Source organism: Hemitrygon akajei, chromosome 16 (assembly GCF_048418815.1).
Source record: "Hemitrygon akajei chromosome 16, sHemAka1.3, whole genome shotgun sequence".
NCBI lineage: Eukaryota > Metazoa > Chordata > Chondrichthyes > Myliobatiformes > Dasyatidae > Hemitrygon > Hemitrygon akajei.
Window position 1 is genome coordinate 4,514,204 of NC_133139.1, and position 18,780 is coordinate 4,532,983.

The window sequence follows — 18,780 nt, forward strand, 5'->3', positions numbered from 1 at the left end:
CTGTATGTTGCAGCCTCCATACCAGACAGTGATGCAACCAGTCATAATGCTCTCCATGGTACATCTATAGAAATTCGCAATCAGCTTCCCTGATGACATATCAAATCTCCTGAAACTCCTGATGACTTATCACCACTTGTGTGCCCTCTTCATGATTGCATAAGATGTAGGGTCCAGGATCAAGAAACAGTGATTTCACAACAGCTACAATCTGCACCAAGAAACGCTGGAAGGTAAGAGTCACAGAAATAAACCCAACAGAGACTGTCTTTCAACATAGATGTGATGTCCTTCAGAACACTCTAAATCATGGGTACTTAACCTGGGGCCCATCAACCCATTGGTGGTCCATAGGTAGATTCCATGAACTTATATGGGAAAAATTGTACTCTTTCTTTTCACTAACCTCATTCTGAAATTTAGCCTTTATACTGATCTGTCTTTAAACAATAAAATTTATTTTTAATTTGCCTATATTTGAAATGTATAGTCCTGTTATTTAATGTGTTAATAAAGAAGCACATATATTACTATATCACAGATTTTTAAAAATATTTTGATAAATTACTATCAATTGAAAAGACACATACATTCAAATGCTGTTCATAGACTTCAGTTCAGCACTCAACACAATCATCCCCCAGAAACTGATTGGAAAACTGAGCCTATTGGGCCTGAACACCTCCCTCTGCAACTGGATCCTAGACTTCCTGACTGGGAGACCTCAGTCAGTCCGGATCGGGAGCAGCACACCATCACACTGAGCACGGGGGCCTCCCAGGGCTGTGTGCTCAGTCCACTGCTGTTCACTCTGCTGACCCACGACTGTGCTGCAACACACAGCTCGAACCAAATCATCAAGTTCACCGATGACATGACTATGGTGGGTCTCATCAGCAAGAACGATGAGTCAGCTTACAGAGAGGAGGCGCAGCAGCTAATTGACTGGTGCAGAGCCAACAACCTGTCTCTGAATGTGAACAAAACAAAAGAGATGGTTGTTGACTTCAGGAGGGCATGGAGCGACCACTCCCCGCTGAACATCGATGGCTCCTCGGTAGAGATCGTTCAGAGCACCAAATTTCTTGGTGTTCACCTGGCGGATAATCTCATCTGGTCCCTCAACACCAGCTCCATAGCAAAGAAAGCCCAGTAGCATCTCTACTTTCTGCGAAGGCTGAGGAAAGTCCATCTCCCACCCCCCCACCCCCGCATCCTCATCACATTCTACAGGGGTTGTACTGAGAGTATCCTGAGCAGCTGCATCATTGCCTAGTTCAGAGATTGCACCATCTCGGATCGCAAGACCCTGCAGCGGATAGTGAGGTCAGCTGAGAAGATCATCGGAGTCTCTCTTCCCACCATTACAGATGTTTACATTACACACTGCATCCGCAAAGCAAACAGCATTATGAAGGACCCCACACGCCCCTCATACAAACTCTTCTCTCTCCTGCCGTCTGGGAAAAGGCACCAAAGCATTTGGGCTCTCATGACCAGACTATGTAACAGTTTCTTCCTCCAAGCTATCAGACTCCTCAATACCCAGAGCCTGGACTGACACCTTACTGCCCTATTGTCCTGCTTATTATTTATTGTAATGCCTGCACTGTTTTGTGCACTTTATGCAGTCCTGGGTAGGTCTGTAGTCTAGTGTAGTTTTTTTTCTGTGTGTTCTTTTTTACGTAGTTCAGTCTAGTTTTTGTACTGTGTTATGTAACACCATAGTCCTGAAAAAACGTTGTCTCATTTTTACTATGTGCTGTACCAGCAGTTATGGTAGAAATGACAATAAAAGTGACTTGACTTGAATTGGTTTCTTTTGTAATCATGTGTATTTTATATTATACTGAGAAGGGTCCATCGGCTTCTCCAGACTGACAAATGAGTCCATACCATAAAAAGGTTGAGAATCCCTGCTCTAAATAATCCAACTTCAGCATGATTTTGGGTCCAATAACATGGGTTCGACTCTGTGCTGACTCTGTGGAGTTTGCATGTTCTCCCTGTGACTGCATGGGTTTCCACAGGGTTCTCAAGATTGCTCTCACATCCTAAAGAAATGCAAGTTGATAGATCAATTAGAAGCTATACATTACCCATAGTAATTTGTGGATGGGGATGTGTTGAGAATAGGGTATGGGGGAAATTTTGTGTGGGAATATGGCTCTGTGAGTTAGCATGGGCTTGATAGGTTGAATGTTTGAGTCGCATGAAAATGGAACTGCTCATTGAACACAGGATGTAAATCATTATCTTTGGATCCAATCTTGACTGCCAATTAAGTATTCCCTGTGTTTGGTGACAATGTTCTTACAGAAGTTGTCATCTGCATTAGGGTGAAATGTGCTGAACTGCCAATTTTTAATTTTTCATGAGTTCTGAGGTTGTTTGTGAAAACATGTCGAAACTTAACTTGCTATGAATGATAAACACTGAATAATGGTGCAAGTTTATTTTCTCAGAGTTTCGGTAAGTTTTTTCTAATGTTGCTGGCATCAATCTTCTCACTGTTGCTAACAGATCTTTCAGAGGCTGTCTAAAGTAATCAAAAACTGGTTTGAGCTGTTAACGATGAAAGTCATGTCTTTATGAATGAACTAAATGCTCACATTGACGTAATCTTTGACAATATACTAGATTTGCAATATTTGTACCCAGTTGAGCTATTTTAAATTCAGAACATCCTGCAGGATAATAAGAACCAAAATAGCCTCTAACTGCCAAGAAACCACAAAAATGCTGATGCACCATGGTACAAATTCAAATTAGGAGTAAATAAATTATATAATGTTCCTTATTTTGTAAAACACTTGGGTTACTGGAATGAAAGATTTGTCTTACTCTAATTACAGTTTATACAAAAGTACAAAAGACAACATCCAAACCAGCACTTAATTACACTGGACCTTCTCCCCCTTCCCATTCTCCCATAGTCCACTCTCCTCTCTTATCAGATTCCTTCTTCAGCCCTTTACGTTCTCCACAGCTACTTACTTCATTGCCCTCCCCCACCCAAATGGCTTCACCTATCACCTTCTAGCTTGTCCTCTTTCCCCTCCCCTTACCTTCTTATTCTGCAATCTTCCCCTTTCCAGGGAGACAAAGGGATCTCAGCCTGAAATGTTGACTGTTTATTAATTTGCATAGATTCTACCTGACCTGCTGAGTTCTTTCAGCATTTTATCTGTGTTGCGCTGGATTTTCAGCATCTACAGAATTGCTTATATCCTCATTACACTTGATCGACTTCCTTTCCATGTCCAACAGCAGTCTCCTGAAACAGACATTCTAGTCCCAGCTCTTAGATGGGAAATGATAACTAGACAGGTAGATAAGAAACATTTGCTGGATATTCCAAAAGCCTCCTTGAAAATTGCAAAATCCCCACTGAGTCCTGTGGATCTCCAGCACACAACCACTCAAAGCAGAGAAGGAGCATTGTAGATGGTACTGGAACCACGTGTAGAGAGGTTCTGTGTGAACAGTGGCGGGAGCTCACCAACTTACAAACAACTACTCCCACCCCACCCACCCCCCAGCACCACCTGCTTCTCCAAAATCCTTCTGTTCAAATCATGCAGGAGATTATGGTTCCCATAATGGCTTCATTACTATGAAGAGTGTTTTAACTGGTTTCATCACTGTCTGGTATGGAGGGGCCACTACACAGGATTAGAAAAAACTATAGAATGTTGTAAACTCAGCCATCTACATCATGGGCACTAGCCTCCCCAGCAGTCAAACACATCTTCAAAACACGATGCCTGAAAAAGGCAGCACCCTTCATTAAGGCCCCCCCCCCCCATCACCCAGGACAAGCCCTCTTCTCATTGCTACCATCGGGGAGGAAGCATAGGAGCCTACAGATACACACTCAGTGTTTCAGGAACAGCTTCTTCCTCATCGCCATCAGATTTATGAATGGAAAATAAGACACATGAGCAGAATTAGGCCATTCAGGAAACTATCAACTTCTGCTTTAAATATACCCACAGACTTGGCCCCCACCGCAGTCTGTGGTAGAGCATTCCACAGATTCACTACTCTCTGGCTAAAAGAGTTTCTCCTTACCTCTGTTCTAAAAGGTTGCCCCTCAATTTTGAGGTTGTGCCCTCTAGTTCTGGATACCCCCACCATAGGAAACATCTTCTCCACATCCATCTTACCTAGTGCTTTCAACATTCCGTAGGTTTCAATGGGGTCTCCACACATTCTTCTAAATTCCAGTGAGTACAGGCCCAAAGCTACCAAATGCTCCTCATATGGTAACCCCTTCATTCCTGGAATCATCCTTGTGAATCTCCTCTGGACTTTCTCGAATGACAACACATCCTATCTGCCTTATCGGAACCAAAACTGTTGACAATATTCCAAGTGCAGCCTGACTAGCACCTTATAAAGCCAAAGCATTATCTCCTTGCTTTTATATTCTATTCCCCGTGAAATAAATGCCAACATTGCATTTGCCTTCTTTACCATTGACAATCTGTAAATTAACATTCTGAGAGTTTTGAACGAGGACTCCTTTGTTCCTCTGCACCTCTGAAGTTTGAACCTTCTCCCCATTTAGATAATAGTCAGTACTATCATACATTATCATGTATTATCATACATTTCCAAACTGTATTTCATCTGCCTCTTTTTTGCCAATTCTTCCAGTTTGTCTAAGTCCTGCTGCAATGGCATTGTTTCCTCAACACTACCTACCCCTCAATCTATCTTCATATCATCCACAAACTTCACCACAAAGCCATCAATTCCATTGTCTAAATCATTGACAAACAGTGTGAAAAGTAACGGTCCCAATACTGACCCCTGAGGAACACCACTAGTCATTGGCAGCCAACCAGAAAAGGTCCTCTTCATTCCCACTTGCTGCCTCCTGCCTGTCAGGCATTCATCTATCCATGCCAGTATCTTTCCTGTAGTACCATTGGATTTTATTTTGTTAAGCAGCCCTATGGGTGCCACCTTATCAAATGCCTCCTGAAAATCAAAGTCAATGACATCCACTGTGTCCCCTTACTCCACCCTGTGCTGACTTTGTCTTATTTTTTCATTAGTCTCCCAGTACCCCAAAACCTCATCCTTAATAATAGACTCCAACACTTTCCCAATCACTGAGGTTAGGTTAACAGGCCTATAATTTCCTTTCTTTTGCCTTGCTACCTTCTTAAAGAGTGGAGTAACATTTGCAATCTTCCATTCCTCTGGGACCATGCCAGAATCAAATGATTCTTGAAAGATCATGACCAATGCATCAGTTATCTCTTCAACAACCTCTCTCAGGACTTTGTAATGTAGTCTAACTGGTCCCAGTGACTTATCCTTCTTAAAACCTATCAGTTTGCCTAGCACTTTTTCCTTTGTAATAGCAATGGCACTCACTCCTGCTCCCTGACACTCACAGACCTCTGGCACACTACTCGTGTCTTCCACAGTGAAGACTGATGCAAAGTATCATCTGCCATTTCTTTGTCCCCCATTACTACCTCACCATCATCATTTTCTAATGGTCCAATATCAATCCTCACATCCCTTTTAATCTTTATATATCTGAAAAAACTTTTAGTATCCTGCTTTATATTATTTGCTAGTTTGCCCTCATATTTCATCTTTTTCCTTGTAGTTTTTTAACTTGCCTTTTGTTGGATTTTAAAAGTTTCCCAATCATCCAACTCCCCATTCACTTTTGCTACCTTATATACCCTTTCCTTGGCTTTTATGCAGTCCTTAACTTCTTCTTCTGTGGGATGTATCTATCCTGCGCCTCATGAACTATTCCCAGAAACTTCAGCCACCTTTGTTCTGCCATCATCCCTACCAGTATCTTCCTCCAGTCCTCCTGGGCATGTTCCTCTCTCATGCCTCTGTAATTCCCTTTATTCCATTGGTGCTACTAATACATGTGAGTAATGCTTCTCCCTCTCAAATTGCATAATGGATCCATATACATGACCTCACCAAATTTTTCCCTCTTTTTTTACACTAGTTATTTAATTTATAATTTATGTACCTATTTTTGTAATTATATAGTTTTTATTATTACATATTGCATTGTACTGCTGCTGTAAAGCAACAAATTTCATGACATATGCCAGTGATATTAAACCTGATTTTGATTCTGTCCAACCCAAGGAAGAGTTTGTGGTTCCTACAGTGTCTTCACCAGTCACCTGAGAGCTCACAAAACCAGAGTGGAAGCAGATCACAAGAGACTGGCTAGAGGTTCAATGGGCTGAATGGTCTATTTCTGCCTCTATGTCTTAAGAAGGTTAAATTTACACATTTGTCCAAAGCCAGGGTGAGGCAAGGGAAAAGCTACTCTTTGATATTTGGATGATGAGAATGCATTACACAAAATGAGCACCTCTTCAGGTAGCCCAATACTGGATGGACAAGCTTTTCCACAATGCATGGTACTGTAGCAGTTAGCACAATCACTTTACTGCACAGGTTTCCTTCAGGTGCTCCAGTTTCCTTCCACGTTCGAAAGATGTACGTGTTAGGGTTAGTAACTTGTGGGCATGCTGTGTTAGGGTTCCTAGCACATTCGCACTAGTCTGATTTGACTCCAATGACACATTTCACTGTATGTTTCCAGTTCACCTTTAAAGCTTAATCCTTAAAGCTAATTTTTAATGATTACTTCAGCTTGATGAAAGTAAAATAGTGATATTTACTTCTTTGACAGTTTTATACCAACTAAAATCTTTTCCTGCCTCATTCTAAAATCCACCTCAAAATTTATTACATCTTTGCCCAACTTACCTACCATAGCTTATAGTACAAAGTTTAAGTTTACAACCATATACAACCATGGAATTCATTTTCTTGTGGGCATTCACAGTAAGTACAAAAAACACAATAGACTCAAACAGATTGCAAACAGCTGTTTGAAGAACCGATGTGCAAAAGAAGACAAACTGTGCAAATACAAAAAACACAACAAATACTACTAATAATAAAGAAATAGTAAATAATACTAAGATCATGAGCTGTAAGGTCCTTGAAAGTGTGTCCATAGGCTGTGGAATCAGTTCAGTGTTGACATAAGTGAAGTTACCTACACTGGTTTGGGAGCCTGATGACTGAAGGGTAATAATTGTTCCTGAACCTGGTGATGTGGGACCTGAGTTTCCTGTAACCTCTTCCCAATGATAGCAGCAAAAAGAGAACATGACCTGGATCACTGGGGACCTTGATGGTGGGTATTGCTTTCTTGTGGCAGTGCTCCTTGTATGTAGATGTGCTCAACAGAAGGCTGTATCCACTACTTTATGTAGGCTTTTCTATTCTTGGGTATTGGTGTTTTCATACCAGCCTGTGATGCAACCACTCTCCACTGTGCATCTATAGAAGTTTGTCAAAGTCACCTTCACTGAAACTATGTGAAGTCCCCTGGGAGCCTATTTTTAAGACTCGCAGGAGTTTATAAGAATGAGGGGGGATCTCATTGAAACCTATTGAATGTAGAAAGGCCTAGACTGAGTGGATGTAAAAAAAAGGTGTTTCCTATGGTTTGGTCTAGGACTAGGAGGCACAACCTTCTGGACGTCCATTTAAAATGAGATGAGGAGGAATTTCTTTAGACACAGGGTGGTGAATCTGTGGAACTTGTTGCCACAGGTGGCTGTGGGGGTCATGCCACTGGGTATATTTAAGGCAGAGGTTGAACGAGTCTTGATTAGTTAGAGCTTGAAAGGTTACGGGGAGAAGGCAGGATATTGGGGTTGAGGGGGTGCCAGTCTTGTGTTTTGGCAGTGTACTGTTTTTGTTGAAACCTTCTTTGGTCTAATGGCACACTGAAGCCCTCATTAAAGAACAGTCTGAACAACACTGGAGAAAGGCTTCAAGCGTTGGTAAACATTTGAAGAGCAATGTGAAGGAACACTTTGTAAAGAACATCTGTGGTCTGGAATTTCCATTCAGTGAAGGAGGATGCAAACAGAACCACTCAAAGGAAACTGGACAGGTCCTACAAAGGGGATATTTTGAAAAGCAAGCAAGAGAGAGAAAGAGAGAGCAGGATAAAGGGGTCAATGGGATAGTTCCATTGTTGATGGGTTGAATAGTCTTGTTCTATGCTATTACATTTTTATGAACCTTTTATTCCTGGATTTGTTTAAGCCTACAATAATTGATATCTGAAAGCATGAGACTTCATCCTTGTAACAGCTTGTAATGCAAGGAATGAGGGAAAGCATTTCATCGAGGTCCCTCTCGTGCAAAAGATGGGATTTGCTAGTGCCATCCATTTAATTTGACTTCCCATTCCCAATCCATCACATTGGCCCATGGCTTCCTCTACTGTCATGGTTATTTTATTGTTATTTTATTTAGAGATACAGCACAAAATGGGGCCTTCTACCCCTTCGACCCATGCCACTCAGCAACCAGTAACACTCGCCTAATCACAGGACAATTTGCAGTGACCAAGTAATCTACTAACCAGTACATCTTTGATCTGTGGGAGGAAACCGGAGCATCTGGAGGAATGCCATGCACACTCAGGAAGAATGTACGAATTTTCTTACAGAGTATGCTGGAATTGAACTCTGAACTTTGACACCCTCTGCTGTAATAGTGTTACGTTAACTATTGCGTTAACATGGCACCCCATACTTAGGTTGGAGGAGCAACACTTGATATTCTGTCTGGGTAGCCTCCAACCTGACGGAATGAACATCAACTTCTCTAATTTCTAGTAATTTCTCCACCCTCTCTCTTTTCTCTTTTTCCATTCCCCATTCTGGCTGTGAATGCCTGCACAAAAATAAATCACAGGGTTGTATATGGTGATATATATGCATTTTGATAATAAATTTATTTTCAACTTTGAACTTGGCTCCACCCCAGCCTCTTCTCTTCTTCTCACCTACTATCACATCCCCGATTCCCCTGCTCCTTCCCTTTCTCCCATGGCCCACTCTCCTATCATATCAGATTCCTTCTTCTTCCGCCCTTTACATCTTCCACCTATTATTTTCCAGCTTCTTGCTTCACCTCCATTTGCCCCAACTACCTCCTCACCTGGCGTCACCTATCATCTGTCAGCTTTACTTCTTCTCCTCCTCCCACATTCTTATTCTGGCATCTTCCCTCTTCCTTTCTATTCCTGATAAAGGGTCTCAGGCCAAAACTCTGACTGTTTATTCCTCTCCATAGATGCTACCTGACCTCCAGCACTTTCTGTATATTAATCTGGATGCTTGCAGTGACAGCGAGCATTTTCAAGTTCCTGGGTGTCAAGATCGCTGAGGATCTAACCTGGTCCCAACATATTGATGCAATTATAAAGAAGGCAAGCAGTGACTATACTTCATTCGGAGTTTCAAGAGATTGGTGTGTCAACAAAAGCACTTAAAAATTTCTATAGTTGTACCATGGAGAGCATTTTGACAGGCTGCATCACTGTCTGGTATGGGGGGTGGGGGGGGGGGGCTACTGCACAAGACTGAAAGAAGCTGCAGAGGGTTATAAATTTAGTTTGCTCCATCTTGGGTACTAGCCTACATAGTACCCAGGACATCTTCAGGGAGTGGTGTCTCAGAAAGGTAGCGTCCATTATTAAGGACCCCCAGCACCCAGGGCATGCTCTTTTCTCATTGTTACCTTCAAGTAGGTGATACGGAATCCTGAAAGCACACACTCAGCGATTCAGGAACAGCTTCTTCCCCTCTGCCATCCAATTCCTAAATGGACATTTCATTTGTGAACACTACCTGACTTTTTTAATATATATCATTACTGTTTTACACAATTTTTTAATCCATTCAATATATGTATACTGTAATTGATTGATTGATTGATTTATTCATTATTTTTTTTCCTTCTTCTATATTATGCATTGCATTGAACTGCTGCTGCTAAGTTAACAAATTTCAGGACACATGTCGGTGATAATAAACCTGATTCTGATTCTGATTTCTGGCTCCTCTTGTGTTTTTAACACTTGTCATTTTGTTGAATGTGTAGATAGATAGATAGATAGATAGATACTTTATTCATCCCCATGGGGAAATTCAACTTTTTTTTCCAATGTCCCATACACTTGTTGTAGCAAAACTAATTACATACAATACTTAACTCAGTAAAAAATATGATATGCATCTAAATCACTATCTCAAAAAGCATTAATAATAGCTTTTAAAAAGTTCGTAAGTCCTGGCGGTTGAATTGTAAAGCCTAATGGCATTGGGGAGTATTGACCTCTTCATCCTGTCTGAGGAGCATTGCATCGATAGTAACCTGTCGCTGAAACTGCTTCTCTGTCTCTGGATGGTGCTATGTAGAGGATGTTCAGAGTTTTCCATAATTGACCATAGCCTACTCAGTGCCCTTCGCTCAGCTACCGATGTTAAACTCTCCAGTACTTTGCCCACGACAGAGCCTGCCTTCCTTACCAGCTTATTAAGCTTATCAGGCTGATCTAGCCAGGACTTATTCACGTTAACCACACTTAGTACCTCCCGTGTGATCCCTACATCTAGTGAATACCTCCACATTTTCAGCAAGATAGTCAGCAGTAGGTCACAGTTTTTAAATAGCTTTTTGGATTTTCAGTTTAATCATGTGTGCAGGAGTTGCTGGACCATGTCAGTAAAAGTAACAACAACACAATAAACTCTTATCTGAATACAGGTGACAGTGCACTTCCCTCAGTTCTGTATGTAATCGCACGGACACCTAAATTAGACTTGCCTGAGGGATAATAACTTACAATTTTAGAATCTTTCATTAATTTTGATATTATGATACAAATTATTGAGCTGCTGGAAAATCAAATGTGATGTTTCATTAAGATGTAACAATGTCTTACTAAACAGCCTCAGCTAAATGCCTTACTAAAATATTGATGTGAATGTTTTGCCAAACTTACCACTTCAGCAATGATGGCTGACTTGACAGCTTGGGAACTGATATATTATACATAGGATAAAAATTGCAGCTTACTCATTTTGAACAACAGACTGCAAGGAATAACATGGTTCTCCTGACGTGATTCTGTCCTGCTGTAGAGAAAACAATGATGAGATAGAGCTTGAATCAGAATCAGGTTTAATACCACATCCATATGTTATGAAATTTGACGTAGTGAGGTCAAATGATTGAGGTATTGTAGTATGATTGCATCATCATCATTGTGTGCCATGTTGTATGATGTGGTTGATCATGGTCTCATGACCATGATTGTTCTTGGAGAATTTTTCTACAGCAGTGGTTTGCCATCGCCTTCTTCTGGGCAGTGTCTTTACAAGACAGGGGACCCCAGTAATTATCAATACTCTTCAGAGATTGTCTGCCTGGAGTCAGTGGTCGCATAGCCAGGACTTGTGATATACACCAGCTGCTCATACTACTATCCACCGCCTGCTTCCGTGGGTTCTCGTGACCCTGATTGGGGGCCTAAGTAGGTTAAAGCTGAAAGGTTAAATATTTAAGAGGAGTTTGTGGGAGAACTTCTTCACTCAGAGGTGGGAGTGAGGAATGAGCTGCCAGGGGAAGTGGTGAATGTGGTTTCGATTTCAACATTTAAGAGAAGTTGCATAAGTACATGGATGGCAGAGACATGGAGGGCTATGGTCTGGGTGCAAGATGATGGACTTGGTAGGGAAATAGGTCAGTATTGACTAGATGGGCCAAAGGGTCTTTTTCTCCCCTGGAGTGCAAATCTGCTTAATTTATTAAAAATAAAACACTTAAAATTTGAAGCCATAAACTGAAAAGTATTTAAAAGTGCTGAAGTAATGAAATGAACATACAGTGGAGTGAGCAGATGGTGCCTACTCTGTGAGGTGCACGAGGGAGCAGTCTCTGACTCAATAACAGTATAGCATTGGAGCAGATTTGGGAAAATACCAGTAAACCACAGATTGTTATTTTGGGACATTCACAAGAAAATATCAAATTTGCTCTGTTAGGCAGAAAATGCCACCTGTTACCCAGGTAAGGCCAACCCTGGGCCAACCAAAATCCAGTCTTTGTAGTTCCCTTCATTTTATATCTAATCACATTTAATATCTAATCAATACATTAATTAAACCATATTATTTACCCTCTTCTGGTTCAGATTCAAGAACAGTTTTACCCCTCAGCCATCAAGCTCTTGAACCAAAAGGGATAACTTCATCAACCTCACTTGCTCCAACACTGAAAGATTCTCACAAACTATGGACTCACTTTCAATGATTCTTCATTTCACGATCTCAATATTTATTGTTTATTTATTTATTATTATTATTTCTTTCTTTTAGTATTTGCAGTTTGTTGTCTTTTACACACAGGTTGAACACCCAAGTTGGTGCAGTCTTTCATCGATTCTATTATGGATTTAGGAGTATACTCACAAGAAAATTAATCTCAGGGTTGTACACGGTGATAATAAATTTACTTTGAACTTTGGTTACACTCCTATTAGATTCCATCTTCTTAAGCATTTTGCCTCTTCCACCTATCCCTGCCCAGCTTCTTAGTTCATCCCTCCTCCCTCACCCACTTTACTGATCTCTGGGAGGAAGTGGATTAACAAGAGGGAGAGTAGATATAGGCATTTACATGCAATAAAAACCAAGGAGAAGCAAAATAGGATTGAAAGAAGGCGAGGGTTATAAAGGACGAAAGCAGGGTTTGTAACCTTTTTTTTGTCATGAATCCCTTTGGCAGTCCGATGATCCTTCTCAGAACAATGTATTTAAATACACAAAATAAAATACATAGGATTACATAGGAAGCAATTTATGCTTCCATGTTCCTGCCTGATAGCATTATATTTCCCCTTACTCCAATTCAATGCTTTCCTAACTTGTCTGTTCCCATCCCTCTCCAATGCTATGGTAAAGGAGATAGAATTATGTTCACTATCTCCAAAATGCTCTCCCACTGAAAGACCTGACACTTGACCAGGTTCACTTCCCAGTACCAGATCAAGCACAGCCTCACCTCTTGTAGACTTATCTACATACTGTGCCTGGAAACCTTCCTGAACACACCTAACTCCACCCCATCAAAACCCCTTGTTCTAGGGAGATGCCAATCAATATAGGGAAATCACCACACCCTGTTATTACTGCACCATTCCAGAATCTGTCTCCCTATCTGCTCCTCGATGTCCCTGTTACTATTGGGTGGTCTCTAAAAAAACACCCAGTAGAGTTATTGACCCCTAACTTCCACCCACAGAGACTTCGTAGACAATCCTTCCATGACTTCCTCATTTTCTGCAGCCATGACACTATCTCTGATCAGTACGCCCCCACCTCTTTTGCCTCCCTTCCTGTCCTTTCTGAAACATCTAAAGCCTGGCACTCTAAGTAACCATTCCTACCCCTGAGCCATCCAAGTCTCTGTAATGGCCACAACATCATATCTCCAGGTACTCATCCACACTCCAAGCTTATCCGCTTTGTTCATGATACTCTTTGCATTAAAATAGACACATCTCAAACCATCGGTCTGAGCACATCCCTTCTCTACCACCTGTCTATACTCCCTCTCACACTGTCTCCAAGCTTTCTCTATTTGTGAACCAACAACCCTTCCTCCATCTCTTCAGTTTGGTTCCCCCCCAGCAGTCCTAGTTTAAACTCTCCCTAATAGCCTTAGCAAACCTCCCTGCCAGGATATTGGTCCCCCTCTGATCCAAGTGCAACCTGTCCTTTTTGTACAGGTCACGCCTGCCCCCAAAGAGGTCCCAATGATCCAGAAATCTGAATCTCTGCCTCCTGCTCCAATCCCTGAGCCACGCATTTATCTTCCACCTCATTCTATTCCTATTCTCCCTGTTGAAGGCACAGGTAGTAATCCTGAGATTACTACCCTTGTGGTCCTGCTTCTCAGCTTCTTCCTAACTTCCTGTAGTTTGTTTTCAGGACCTCCTCTCCTTTCCTACCTATGTCCTTGGTATCAATATGTACCACGACCTCTGGCTGTTCACCTTCCCACTTCTGGATATCTTGGATGCGATCAGAAACATCCCAGACCCTGGCACCTGGGAGGCAAACTACCATCTGTGTTTCTTTCCTGCATCCACAGAATTGCCTGTCTGCCCCCCTAACTATAGAGTTATCACCGCTACCATCATCTTCCTTTCCCTACCCTTCTGAGCTACAGGGGCAGAGACAAGGCCACTATTGCTTCCCCCAGGTAGGTCATCCCCTCCCAACAGTATTCAAACACGTACTTATTGTTAACAGAGACAGCCATTGGGGTACTCTCTAGTATCTGACTCTTGCCTTTCCCTCTCCTGACTGTTACCCACTTATCTGTCTCCTGAGGTCCCGGTGTGACTACTTGAATATAGCTCCTCTCTATCACCTCCTCACTTTCCCTGACCAGGTGAAGGTCATCCAGTTGCATCTCGAGTTCCCTAACTCAGTCCCTAAAGAGCTGCAGCTCAATGCACCTGGTGCAAACGTAGCCATCCAGGAGGCTGTGAGTCTCCCGGACGTCCCACATCTGACACCCAGTACAGATCAGTGGCCTCACAGACATACTTCTGCTTCCTATTCTTCATAAGTAACTTCCTTTGCCTCGACCTATTATCGCCAAAGCCCCGTTGAGCCAAAGCGCTCCTACTCTGACTCCCTTTACTCTGTAGCCTGCCCTATAAAGCTGTCTTCTTTTGAAATTCTTCCCACCAGTCTAACTCACTGATGTCCACGTGTCTGCACAGTCCTGCCTCGATCAAACTGCTGAAGAAAAAGCTCTCTCCTTTTAAATTCTTCCCACCAGTCTCACTCGCTGATGTCCACGTGCCTGTGCAGTCCTGCCTTGATCTAGCGTATTTTTCTCAGATAAACTGCATAGGAATGGGAGAACTTAGCTCATACATGACAGGCTTTCTTGGGCACCCTAACTGCTATTGTCTTAGTAAATCCGATGAACTTCAGACAATGTGCCCTGTTGCTTCACTGGCCCTTGCTTGCCACAACTTTTTCCTCCTTTGGAACCAACGTCTCTCTCAGCCACTCACGGTACTCATTTACCTCATGCGGACTTCTGATACCGTGCCATGTTTGTTCTTTTAACAAAGACAAACATGCATGGGTAAGAATGCCAGAACTATTTTAGTTACAGAACACTACAGTCATAGCTTCAGCTTGACCACGCTTTACCCGGGGGCTTCTGCCTGCCATGAATATGTGTGTGTCTGCGTGACCCGTTCACTAACATCACTTCCAGTTCCGGATGAATCATCCATATTGCACACTGGAAACTTTGGATCTTTATTATGTACACACATAATGACACAACAAAGTCACAGGTACTGCTAATACTACTGTGGTTTGTTGCCCATATTCATAGTTGAAGGAAATGCTAAATTTCAGTAAGTGAGAACAAAGTTAGTGAAAATAAGGTTAGTAAAAATAAAAGTGTGAATTTTTTCCCATCCAAGTTCCCAGACACCCTAGAATCTATCCATGTACCCCGGGTTAAACACCCTTGGACTAAAGACATGGGGGGCATAAACAGGAGAGAAATGCTGAGGTTAGGAAAAGGTAGAAGTTCAGATGGAAAGTTTACCGTCACTGCAAGACTTGTATGTGTTCAGGACAAAGAAACAGGCACAAAAAACATCATAGCAGACACCACCCAGCTAGCAAACTGCCTTTTTCAAAAGCTCCCTTCTGGAAAGTGCTCAAAGGCTTATTAAAAGATAAACTTCATTCCATCTTAAATGTTTCTTCCACCATAAAATCATGGAAATATTTTCAATCAGTTCCTCACACCACAGAAGCTGCATGGCTAATATTTATTGTTTTCATTTCAGATTTCCAACATCTGCAGGTTTTCTATGATTTAAAATGTTATTTTAATTCTTCCTCTTCTCTCTCTCCTTCCCTTCCTTAGGAAGACATGAGGAATGTATAGTGGAGCACGTGTCATGATGCTCTGAGAAACACTGTGTTGTGGACTCTTGAGTAGTATCTGTAGGAACAGGATCTGGTCATCGATTCTCCACTGAGTGCTGAGGTAAACTGGTGGTAGTTGGAACCAGGTATAGTTATAAGAGAATGACTGTTTTTGACACATTGATTCAGGATTGAACCAGAATTATTCTACTCCCTTTATTCCTCACCCTAACTCTCGTCACACAATGTCAGTTAATTACCACCGTCAGCAATAACACTCATGGAATGTTTTCAACTATGCAAAGATTTTAAATTATTTACTAATAGGCATCTTTCATGAAATGTCAATAGTCTGGGTGTTACTTTATTGTATAACATGTGCAGAGAAAACAGCAGGAAATATTCTCAGATTTCCCCACATTTTTGTTTGATTAGTTAATGGATATAATTTTCTAACAGCTCTTTGCTGATTTTAATAGTTATTCAATCACAATTGTATGCTTTGAAGTAAAACATTCACTTGGAACAGTAGATCTTTTCCAAAGTGATCTAGATTAGAGAGCATGTGTAAGAGGATAGGGAGCATGAGCTAAAACCTTCCTCATTAGCGTGAAGGAGGATGTGAGATGATTTGATAGAGTTACACAAGTGGATAGCCAAAAACTGAAATGGCTAATACCAGGGGGTTTAAATTTAAGGTGATTGGAGGAAAGTACAGGGGAGATTTTCAGAGGTAAGTTTTATACACAGAATAGTGGGTGCGTGGAACGCGCTGCAAATAGTGATGGCAGAGGCAAATACATTAGGGGCATTTCAGAAACTCTTAGGTACAGGGATGATAGAAAATAGAAGGATATGTGGGAGGGAATGGTTAGATACTGTAGGTTATAAGGTTGGTACAACATTGTGGGCTGAAGGGCCTGGGCTGTGCTGTAGTGTTCTATGTTCTTTGTGAAAATTACAATTCAGCATTTGGGTTTGTCTGGCAAAAATATCAACGTCTGCTCAAAAAGCTGCCAGCAATTTTCCCAATGACCATATCTTCAAGTTGTAGCTCGTGGTTTCCAGGTGTTTTGCTGAGTATGCTCTGATGACCAAGGTCACAGGAAGATCCAAGTTCCATTGAAGCCCATTGACTCATACTGGGGGAAAAATATGCAATCTGTCTGTTTTGGGTCAGGCAGTCATTCCCTCTTCATTAAAGAGGAGGCCCAACTACCAGGGACTGATGTGGGTCAGAGACACTTCCTTCCCTTCTCTGTGTTTCTTTTCAAATACCTAACAAGCAAAAGTGCAGACAGTTTTATTTTATTTAGAGATAAATTGCAGAACAAGCCCTTCTGGCCCAATGGGCTGTGCCAGCCAGCAACCCACCTACTTAACCCTAGCCCAATCACGGGATAATTTATAATTACCAATTAACCTACAAACTGCTATGTCTTTGAACTGTGGAAGGAAACTGGAACATTCAGAGGAAACCCACGCACACACGGGAAGAATGGACAAAACTTTTTTACCAAAGATGCTGGAATTGAATCCTGAAGCTTTGAAGCCTCAGACTGTAACAGCATTATGCTAACTGCAAGAAATTAACTTCCAGCATTTATATCTGTAATTTCCAGTGTTTATCAGGAAGTTTGAGGTTCTTGCAGACTCATTCAGGGCCAGCAATGGATTACAAAATATGAACACCACCACTCCTACTTGCTGGCAGCTCTGTCTGGGGGTTTTCCAAACTTGGCTCCGAAGATGGGCTCCTCATGGAGCCACTTCAGGGTGAAAGTTTGACCTTTTGCCTATTTACACTGATCACATTTTCCTGCATGTCTTGTCTTTTTAAGTATCAAAATGCTTCTAAAACACCATGATTTTATCTTATTCAAATACTTCCTCTGGTAGTACATTCCAGATTATCAGAATCAGGTTTAATAGCGTTGTGGTCAGCACAATGTTTTACAGTTCCAAGTTCAATTCCTGCCGCTGCCTGTGAGGAGTTTGCATGTTCTCTCCATGACTGTGAGGGTTTTCTCCAGGTGGTCTAGTTTCCTCCCACAGTTCAAAAATGTTCCATTAGGTAGGTTAATTGGTCATTATAATTTGTCCCATGTTTAAGCTAGGGCAGGAGTTTCCAACCTGGGGTCTATGGACCCATTGGTTAATGGTAGAGGCCCATAAGTCCATAAAGCATAGGCGCAGAATTAGGCCATTCAGCCCATCGAATCTGTTCTGTCATTCCATCATGGCTGATCCCGGATCCCACTCAACCCCATACACGTCTTCTTACCACATCCTTTGATGCCCTGACTGATCAGGAAACTATCAACTTCCATTTTAAATATACCTACAGACTTGACCTCCACCACAGTCTATGGCAGAGCATTCCACAGATTCATGACTCTCTGGCTAAAAATTTTTCTCCTTACCTCTGTTCTAGTAGGTTGCCCCTCAATTCTGAGTCTGTGCCCTCTATTCTGGATATCCCCACTATAGGAAACATCCTCTCCACATCCACCTTATCTAGTCCTTTCGACACTCAGTAGGTTTCAATGAGATTGCCCCACACTCTTCTCAATTCCAGTCATCAAAAGTGCCCAGGGTTAGGGTTGAATCTGGGATGCTGGGCAACGCATCTCAGAGGACAGGAAGGGTGAATTCTGCACTTTATCTCAATAAATAAAGGGAAAAATCATTAGCATATGTCCTGAAATTTGTTGTTTTGTGACAGTAGTACATTTTAGCACAGAATAATAAAAAACATAATATATATATAATTAAATAAGTAGTGCAAAAAGAGAGCAAAAAAGAAAAAATATTGAGGCAGTGTTTATGGGTTCATTGTCTGTTCAGAAACCAGATGGTGGAGGGGAAGAAGCTGTTCTTGAAATGTTGAGTGTGCTCCTGTACCTCCTCCTTGGTGGTCCCA